At 41.6% G+C, this 10,929-nt stretch overlaps 1 pseudogene across 1 annotated transcript in view; it reads right to left on the minus strand.

Moving 5' to 3' along the window:
- Positions 1-10,929, minus strand: part of LOC308290667 (E3 ubiquitin-protein ligase TRIM35-like) — a 42,360-nt pseudogene extending 31,431 nt beyond the window's left edge. The window contains exons 1-2 of the transcript in view: positions 9,557-10,929; positions 4,312-4,959 (exon numbers count right to left, since the gene is read on the minus strand). The product of the transcript in view is annotated as an E3 ubiquitin-protein ligase TRIM35-like (transcript). The remainder of the gene's footprint in view (positions 1-4,311; positions 4,960-9,556) is intronic.

A 10,929-nucleotide genomic window follows, 5' to 3' on the forward strand; every position in this document is an offset into this window, starting at 1 on the left:
AAAGTGGTTGCACTTACGTATATGAGACAGAAATGGGCCTCTAATATTTGACAATTTGGCCAATGTTTAATTTGTCATGTTAGAAATGTGCAGATACTGCTCTATAGACGTAGACTTTGTTGGTTTGTTTACTGTTAAAATGGCGCATATTAAGTTAATCATCTGGGGACAAAATAATTTGGGTCCCAACCCACAGGTTGAGAACCACTGGTATAGTTCCCAGTTACCAATGGATCAATTAGCGCGGTCATTATTTGCTTTCAAGGAAAAACAAACAATAGATGTGTGAATTGCGCCGGTCATTAGCTCCTGCTGTGACATCAAACGAATATGGTCCACCAATTAAGGATCAAAGTGGTGATGTCTGGAGGTTTGTAGGTATGAGTGGAGTTTTTGGTGTGGGGATTCGACAAGAGATGACATCTGCTAATTAGACTACAGTCTCACAGCTGAAAAAGGGAACTGCCTGAACTTCATGACAACTAGGCCTATAACTACTTCCTAAACGTCAAGGATGTCCACAATTACAAGAGGGCGCTCCACTAATCACGTACAACCAATTTGACAGACACTAAAACGTCTCCAATTCGTTCTCCTGCACGCTACCACGAAAATGTGGAACTCCCCAGATCGTGCATAGTTTATTTTGTGAGGAGTTGCTCAGAGAGTCAGATAAAAGGAAAGTGCCACTGGAGTGAGGAGAAATATTGTATGTATCCTATAGGCTATGCCTAAAATAGAATATTGCAGGCCAAATCGTGGCAAATGGAGACGTTTTACGCGCGGCGAAAGCCTGGTGATGCGAGGTTACGCGCGGAGCGGGCTGCGAGGAGAGAGTGATAGAACAGAGAGGGAGGGCGAGAGGAGAGACAGGGAGAGAGGAGAGATAGAGAGAGACGTTGAATATACATTCATATCTTGCTAAACTAAGTATAAGCTCTATATGATCTGTCTGGTTTATTGCAGGGTTTATCACCGCTGGTTTTATTTTTTGATCGCCCGTTTCCGACCGAGATAAGCGCCGCAATTTTGCTGGGGTGCACTGTTAATAATCATTCATAATTCCATTGTTTTATTTGCTTTTTTTTGCCGTGGAGTAAATCTCATGTCTACTTTGAAATAAATATACAAGTTCAGCTGTGAAAGATCACATTTTAAGCCTGGGCTTTGTTTAATTTGGCTTCTAATTTAGTGTGTAGACAAAACAATAAGTTAAGATAATACAATGTATAAAAAGCATAAAGTAAAGTGTCCCGTCTCACAGCTATGTGCGTGTTGAGCGCAACTACAGCTCTGGGATGAAAGCTGCTGTTGGATGTTTTAAAAGGTGTGCGTTTAACTGTAAATTCTGCCTGGCATCATAACTTAGTTTCGAATACCGTTATGTGGTAGATGTGCGCACATTGTGTGTTGGGTCACAGGGGACGGGGACGGTGGGAGAGAATTAGAAATGAGTATAACAGACATTCATTGAGAATTATAGATGAGAAAAGGCCTTCTGAATGTTGATGGGTTTTTGGAGAGCTGTCAAAGAGCCCCAAATTACACATGAACGAGAAGTAAGCTGCGTTTCAGGTTTCAGAGAGAGAGAGAGAGAGAGAGAGAGAGAGAGAGAGAGAGAGAGAGAGAGAGAGAGAGAGAGAGAGAGAAAGATAGAGAGAGAGAGATAGAGAGAGAGAGAGAGAGAGAGAGAGAGAGAGAGAGAGAGAGAGGCCGCCGCTGCAATCCATTTTGTGCCCGACTGCGCACTTTTTCTATGCACCACCCACATATCAAATTAATTAAACAGAGCAGGCATCACAACCATTGATCTGGCATCACGCATGCTTGCTTGCATGCATGCATGCAGTGATTATTTTTAGGCAGCGAAAATATGAGTTATTATGATGATCATGATTCTTTTTTCTTTTTCTCTCATTTTTTGGTGCACTTTGGCAGCGATGCCCGACGCACAGTGCGTGCGCATAGAGAGAGAGAGAGAGAGAGAGAGAGAGAGAGAGAGAGAGAGAGAGAGAGAGAGAGTTATAGGCTATTCGGAATGGAGGGGTGCTATAGAAAAATAAATAACACCGCCATTTCGAACATTAAAGTCAATGTTCGAAAAGGCGGTGCTGTTTCCTTTCGGAATGGCGGGTCTTATATAGGCCTAACATTTGGACACACCGCCATTTCGAAGAATGGAATTCAATGGTCGGAATAGCGAGATTTCGGAAAGGCAACGTGCACCCGCCCTGATGTATATCATTTAGTCATTTTAGTTGAGTGTCTTGTTTTCCTGTTCATTTCCATCCTTCTCTTTACCTATAATATATGCATTTCTGGTCCACGTTAAACTGATAAGAACCTTGATGCGTGCGCAGGTCGGTAACAAATGAGCCAATGAAACATGTGCTCCCCAAAACAACAGGTTTGGGGATTGTTGGGAATTGATTACATGATACAGTCACCTGTGCATTTAGTCTCAATGTTTGTAAACAAGAAATGGGTCTATACCTTTGAGTGTATTTATACATTTCACTCCAGTCATTGATTTTATTCTTCACTTTAATATCTACTGCAGGATTATCAGTATGTAAATCAGTAATTTTCATAAGTAGACTTGAAGTTTTAAAACACATGAAAATAATGAAGGAAAAAAAACGTAGGAGAAGTTTAGTATTAGTCTGACACATTAGTCTAAATAGTAAAACTACAGATGCAACACAAATCAGAATATACATGGCATTATAATAGGCCCTACATAATAATAACACTGTTGAACCAAGTGTGTAAAATTTATTTTAAATCTACAATTAGGTTTAGCCTAATTGGAGGCACATTCATGGGTCTGTCTGGTGTCCCAAAATTGAACAGTAGGGGTGATGGCATAGCTGAAAGCTGATATATGTAGTTTTCCCCTGACATAATATTTTGGCGATTGCTTCTTTTTGTTTTTACATTTTATTTTATTATATTCAGACGGCCAACAATACGTAAAACAATAGTCTCTGTGACACACACACTAAACAGTAGATATTATTCATAACAACATAATCATCCCATATGAACATGTTGATGACATCACAGATCAGAGACTAGTGTTACTTTAGACACTAGTGTTGACTGTCATCCATAGACCACAACACATCATCTCTGTCGGTTCCAAAACTGTTACTCTTCAGGATTCAAATTCAAATGCATAATGTTTTGATTCTTATGTGTGTTGCTGTATTATGATCAAGTAGGGTGTTAATTTACGAAAAAACCAAACAAAAAAAACCCCAAAAAACCTTTGTTTAATATGGAGTCCGACATCGACAGATCACTGATACATCACTACTAGTAATGTTCCTTTACTTGATCCCCTTTAAAGGAGTCATCCAGACCAAAACACATATAGGGTTAAATCTGTCTTTTATCATACCCCTTTATACCTGCTTTAGTCGATTTTTTTCATAGCTGCCCCTTTTGCTAGATTTCGGCTGCCCCTGTTGCTAGATTTTGCGGGCCCTCTCATAACTAACAGAGTGTATAGCCTTTATACTAGTGTGGTTATTTCTTCAGCTTCAAAGTTAGTATTTTTTTATTGGATTGTGTTTACACAACGTCCTGAGACCAACCAAACCGCTGTTTTGACCTCACAGGCACCCTTACTTGTCAAACGGCTTCTGCTCTGCACCAGAGCAGGGAGAGGAGAGGCTAGAAAGGGAGGGGAGGGAGGGGTCGGTTTGACAAGTAAGGGTGCCTGTGAGGTCAAAACAGTGGTTTGGTTGGTCTCAGGACGTTGTGTAAACACAATCCAATAAAAAAATAATAACTTTGAAGCTGAAGAAATAACCGCACTAGTATAAAGGCTATACACTCTGTTAGTTATGAGAGGGCCTGCGAAATCTAGCAACAGGGGCAGCCGAAATCTAGCAACAGGGGCAGCTATGAAAAAAATGGAATAAAGCAGGTATAAAGGGGTATGATAAAAGACAGATTTAACCCTATATGTGTTTTGGTCTGGATGACTCCTTTAACCCATTTAGGCCTAACCTATAGTTAGGCCCAAATCAGAAATTAGTCTACAAAAACAAATATGTTGATATATACTGTACATGTACTGTAAGCCCCTCCCATACACTAAAATGTGTACCCGGCCTGAATGGGTTAAAGACTCAATTTGTTAGCACCACATCATCATCGTCATCATCATTATCATCATCAGCATCATCATCATCATCATCATCATCATCATCGTCATCATCATCATCATCACCATCACCATCATCATCATCATCATCATCATCATCATCATCATCATGTCTAACTATCCAGAGATACTCTGACCTTCCCTGGTAACATCCTCAGAGAACCACCAATCTGACCAGTGCCAATGTATGGAAAGAGAATGTCAGTGAAAGTGTGTGTGAAGGTGTGTAGGTGTGTGTTAGTATCAGGATCAGAGAAGGACAGCTTTCCTCTGTTCCAGTACAGCTGGACTCTGATCCTCTGAGGTTTCCGCTTCACTGAGAGAACAGTGGTTGACCCTGATGAGAAGCATGCTGCGTATTTACTTTTTTCTAATTCTATTGTCCAGAACTGACCTGCTTTGTCTCCCTTCCTCTGAGTGGACTCTGCTCGCATACCTAGTGCCCAGCATGCGTTGTCTCCAACCTCAACATCCCAGCTGTGAGTCCCTGAGTTAAAGCCCTCAGAACCCAGGACGATGCCATAGTGGTCAAACCTCTCAGGGTTGTCAGGAAGCTGCTGTTTTGGTCCACGTCTCACACTGGTCAGATCATCAGACAGGGTGTATAGTGGATGGGCAGTGTTGGGGTCCAGAATGACAGGAGTGTAGGAGACGATGTCCTTCATCTTGTCCCAGACTCTGAAGGTCAGGTTCCTCAGGTGTTTGGTCACGTCTATCAGTGGTCCTGAGACCGGGTTTGGGTCCTGCAGTTTTAGCTGGACTCTTTGCATTGTGGTCTTGTAGTTCTGCAGGAATGAGATGTGATCAGCTCTCAGCTCCTTCTCTATGGCTCTGATGTTGTTTGAAAGAGTTGATATGTCTCTGTTCAGACACTCGGTCTTCTTCTTCATCATCTGACTCTTCAGCTGCTCGTCCTCACACAGTGCAGCAATGCTAGCATCCTCTTCCTCTTGTAGAAACTGACGCATCTGCTTAAACTGTTCCTTAATCTGAATCTCTGTGGTCTGAGTCTGGAACTGAATGTGTGCTGCTGTTTGATCATAATTAGTTTTACATTTATTAAATACCTCCAGTTTCTCCTTTAAAGGCTTCAGTGATTTCTGGACTTCCTCCTTGTGATCCAGTGCAGCTTCATCGATGGGTCTGAAACTGTGTTTGGTGTGTTTTTTAGAAACTTGACACACAAGACACACTGGCTGTTGACATTCCAAACAGAACAGTTTGAGTTTCTCAGCATGCAGATTGCAGAGAACCTCAGACCCTGTCGAAGCTCTCTGATGTCTCTCCTGTATGAAGGCCTCGCACACATTCTTCAGAGCCAGGTTTCTGAGTGGATCCACTGAATGTCTGTCCTTACAAACTGGGCATTCCTTTATTACCTTCTCTCTCCACCATTTCTGCAGACATTCTTTACAGAAGCTGTGGCTACAGGATAGGAGAACGGGATCTTTAAAGATGTCACAACACACAGGACAGGAATAATCCTCTTCGGGATGAGACGACTTGGAAGCCATTTGGTTTCTGAGTGAAGCCACAAACACAGTTTTAAATCAGCCAGTCCCTATACTATAGAAATGTTCCCTGTAGTTTACTGTAACTGTGAATCCTGGTTTTTGTTAAAGTCCATTCAGATAACAGTCAGCAGCAGGTTCCAGTGGGTCAGTATTCCCTCCTGTAGAAAGACAGTGTGTTCTCACTCACTGGAAGTTGTGTTTGATCTGAAGGTGAATCTTACTGTCTGTCTCTGTGTGTGTCCTCAGTGAGGAGAAGCAGAATAACCTGTAGGATATCATGGTTTGGAAAGGGGTGGAGCTATGGCACTACTGAACTGTTGCAAGGTACGCACACACACACACACACGCACACACGCACGCACGCACGCACGCACGCACGCACACACACACACACACACACACACACACACACACACACACACACACACACACACAATTCAAATGTGTATTTATGTCCACATAAGCAGAAGTACAACAATGCCTTGTACAAAGGACATAAACAACATCATTGCAGTCAGATAATTTAGGAAAACAGCCAGTTACAAAGTGCATGTAGGGCAGAACAGTTACATACAATATTGTTGGCATACATGTCGAACACAGCAGACAACAATCATGAGTAAAGGACCTAGATAAGTCTTCAAGGAAACATGCATGTCTCAGCCATCAGGTATGTTATCAAACTGGTATACCGGTATGGTGTGATGTTTTTTTATCAGAGGGTGTTTATGGGAAAACAGGTGTGTGGACACACAATGCAAACTATGACAGCCTAATCTCTGGGTGAAAATGTAAATAGAATTGTGTTACATTAATCTTACAATGCTCTCAACCTAAGCCCCCTATTAAATGCCTAATCCAAACACTGACCAAGCCTGAATCTTATAGTAATTGTAACCTTACAGTAGGTCTAAAAATCATTAGCCTTAAGAATTCCCTCACTGGGACCTCAAAACTGTCCCCGAAAAAGTTAGACACGTCCATCCATCCTTGTGGAGACTTCTGGTCACATAAATGATACGTCCACACACACACACACACACACACACACACACACACACACACACACACACACACACACACACACACACACACACACACACGTGCACACACGTGCACACACACTCGCACACACACACTTTCCTTCCAGTATTTGCTCCAGTATTAGCTTGAAGCATAAAATAGGTCACATTTTAAGACATATGCACAACAAATGTAAGCGTAATGTAAAATGTATACAGATCAAAGTGCATATGAATATTTAGTGGGCTATTCGATATATGGTTGTTTTATAAAAATCTATTTGAATGGGCAATAGGAATTAGGAAACGCCCTCTGGTTGTTTCTGCCTCATTCAGGTATGTTGTCAAACAGGTAAGTGGTGTGATTTCGCCTTCAGAGGGTATTTATGGTTAACCAGGTAGTCTACAGTGTGGAAACGCAATGGGAATTCTGACTGCTTATGATCTCTGGGAGAAAATGTAAAAAAAATGTCTACGGTAAAAATCATACAATTCAAAGAGCATATGAATAATGTAATATCTGGTAAGGTTTTGTATTTTAACTATCCATACCCGTTCAAAGTTATGAGCACCCAAAGTGCAGAGTTTGTTATGCGCTGTACGCACGCACGCACGCACGCACGCACGCACACACACACGCACGCACGCACACACGCACGCACGCACATACACACACACACACACACACACACACACACACACAGTAGGGTAGGCTATTATTGTATTATGATGGATGGAACAGCTGCACTGCTAACAGTAGACCCTTAGCCAGCTTGACAGTTAGCTACAAGCAGGTTCAATGGCAGGTGTCTTAATCACTACAGTATACACACCTTCCATTATTAATATTTCACATTTCATTTTAATAACACAGCTCATATAAACAGACTTTTGTCAATGACACAACAACCTCCTACCATAATCAGTATATGAACTTAGGCCTAAGGACATGGATATTGGAACCAACATCATGGACCAGGGGTTCTTCAGCGTTCACAAGGACCCCTAAACTGAGAGAGATGAACAATTGTATTGTGTTGCAGATTAAACTTTTTTCATAGATATTATACACAGCTTCATTGACTAGCAGTGTTGTGTAAATTCGTGTTTTGTTTTGTTTATTTCAGAAACTTAACCACTTAACCACTCAATACTTAGTAAAATTGACCATTGGCCCTGTACTTGGTCTGCTCTTTTCTTCCCCTCGACACCAAACCTCTTTGCCAAAAATAACCGACGTATATTGGCTAAAACTTTCTAAAGTTAACTGTAGTAACTCTAGACCCCCTGTTGGAGACCCCTGACATAGACAGAAGTTTCTAATGATAGAGCTTTGGCAGTGAAAATACAATGTTGTAGACGCCTCCAAAGGGTCATCACATACACAGGAGAAATGTCACATATTTCATGAATGAACAGTGCCACCTTCTGGTAAAAATAACGCACTATGAGGAGAAGGAGTGAGTGAGTATACTACTTCACTGGCAGACATAAATAAACATGTATGTATTAAATGTAATAAAGCCAGTGGTTCTCAAACGTTTTCATGTCAAGGATCCACAAATTGATATGTAGGCCTATTTTGGCTGCGTTGTACCCCCTTGAAAAGATTTTGTGCCAGGGACCCCCTCCCAGAAGAAAACATTTAAAAAAAATCTAGATTCCACATTATTTTTCATAAATAGCCAAAGTTCAAAACGTTGACATCCTGATGCTATATTAACTAATCTGGCCTGGGAAACCCCTGGAACACCTTCGAGGAAACCCTGGGGGTCCCAAATCCCTCACCTGGACCCCACTTTGAGAACCACTGTAAATAAAGATTATAGGGTCAGTTATTTCAGCGCACGACCACAAGGCTTTATTTGAAAATGTGTGTTAGAGATGTCAAGGATTACAAATTGTGACAGACAGTGTTAAGTGTCTGCATATGGATTCAGGAATATCACAAATGAGAGTGAACAAACAGGAATGTTGGAGTTGAGGTGTTTAATTTTGTTTGACTCGATCTGACAAATCTGGCCATTGTTTGACCAGTTTTTATTTTATATCTAGTTTGTTGTGACATCTTGGTAGGCTATATAAAAATATCTTATCTGTGCCCCCCTCCAAAGTACTACAGGATGGCTTTCTGTCATTTTAGTTGAGTGTCTTGTTTTCCTGTTTATTTCCATTCTTCTCCTCATGTGTAGTCATACATTTCACTCCAGTCATTTATTTATTCTCTATTCTTTCTTTTCTACTGCAAGCCAAGGTTATCAGTATGTACAGTATCAATAATTTTCATAAGTAGACTCAAAGTTTTTAACCACATTTGTTTTATTGATCTGAGTATAATATGTGGAAAGAATACAAAATAAATACAGTATTAGTTTGATACATTACTAAAACTACAGATGCAGATTTATAATTTAACTCGAACCGAAAATGTAATAATAACCATCAGTAACAAAAAATCATTCAATCATTATAATTATACACATCACATATTTTTTAGATTGTGAAAGACAGGTGATAATCAAAAGAGTGAGATTTCCCCAGACCAGACCACAACACATCATATCATCTCTGTCGGGTGGAAACCTCATTACAGTATGTTCCAAAACTGTTACTTTTCACGATTCAAATTCAAATGCATAATGTTTTGATTATTTTGGGTGACGCTGTAGTATGATCAAGTAAAGGAAAACTTTAGTTTAATACGGAGATAAGAGGTTTCTGTCCGACAGCGACAAAATATATACTATTATTAGTAATGTCCCTTTACTTGCTCCCCTTTAAAAACTCCACTTGTTACCATCATCATCATCATCATCATCATCATGTCTATCCAGAGTTACTCTGACCTTCCCTGGTAACATCTTCAGAGAACCACCAATCTGACGAGTCTTAATGTATGGAAAGAGTGTGTCAGTGAAAGTGTGTGTGAAGGTGTGTAGGTGTGTGTTTGTACCAGGATCAGAGAATGACAGCTCTCCTCTGTTCCAGTCCAGCTGGACTCTGATCCTCTGAGGTTTCTGCTTCACTGAGAGATCAGTGCCTGACCCTGGTGTTCTGGAGTCTGCTCTGTATTTACCTTCAGCTAACCCTATGCTCCAGAACTGACCCTTTTTATCTCCCTTCCTCTGATAGGACTCTGCTAAGACACCTACATTCCAAACTGTGTTGTCTCCAACCTCAACATCCCAGCTGTGAGTCCCTGAGTTAAAGCCCTCAGAACCCAGGACAAGGCCAATGCGGCCAAACCTCTCTGGGTTGTCAGGAAGCTGCTGTTTCTCTCCACGTCTCACACTGGTCAGATCATCAGACAGGATGAGTTGTGGATGGGCAGTGTTGGGGTCCAGAATGACAGGAGTGTAGGAGACAATGTCCTTCATCTTGTACCAGACTCTGAAGGTCAGGCTGTCCAGGTGTTTGGTCACGTCTATCAGTGCTCCTGAGACCGGCTGTGGGTCCTGCAGTGTGAGCTGGACTCTTTGCATTGTGGTCTTGTAGTTCTGCAGAAATGATACGTTTTCAGCTCCCAGTTCCTCCTCTATGGCTCTGGTTGTGTTTGAAAGAGTTGATATGTCTCTGTCCAAACCCTCAGTCTTCTCCTTCATCATCTGACTCTTCTGTTGCTCTTCCTCCCACAGTGCAGCAATCTTAGCATCCTCTTCCTCTTGCAGAAACTGACGCATCTTCTTAAACTGTTCCTTAATCTGAATCTCTGTTGTCTGAGTCTGGAACTGAATGTGTGCTGCTGTTTGATCATAGTTTGTTTTACATTTCTTAAAGACCTTCAGTTTCTCCTGTAAAGGCTTCAGTGATTTCTGGACGTCCTCCTTGTGATCCAGGGCAGCTTCATCGATGGGTCTGAAACTGTGTGTTTATTAGAATCTCGACACACAACACACACTGGCTGTTGACATTCCAGACAGAACAGTTTGAGTTTCTCAGCATGCAGCCTGCAGAAATCCTCGGACCCCGTTGGAGCTCTCTGATGTCTCTCCTGTATGAAGGCCTCACACAGGTTCTTCAGAGCCAGGTTTCTGGGTGGATCCACTGAATGTCTTGCCTTACAAACAGGACATTCCTTTATTCCCTTCTCTCTCCACCATTTCTGCAGACAGTCTTTACAGAAGCTGTGGCTACAGGACAGGAGAACAGGATCTCGAAAGATGTCACAACACACAGGACAGGAATAATCCTCTTCAGGGCAAGACCACTTGGAAGCCAT

Source organism: Nannobrachium achirus (genome assembly GCF_963921795.1).
Source record: "Nannobrachium achirus genome assembly, chromosome: 9".
Taxonomy (NCBI): domain Eukaryota; kingdom Metazoa; phylum Chordata; class Actinopteri; order Myctophiformes; family Myctophidae; genus Nannobrachium; species Nannobrachium achirus.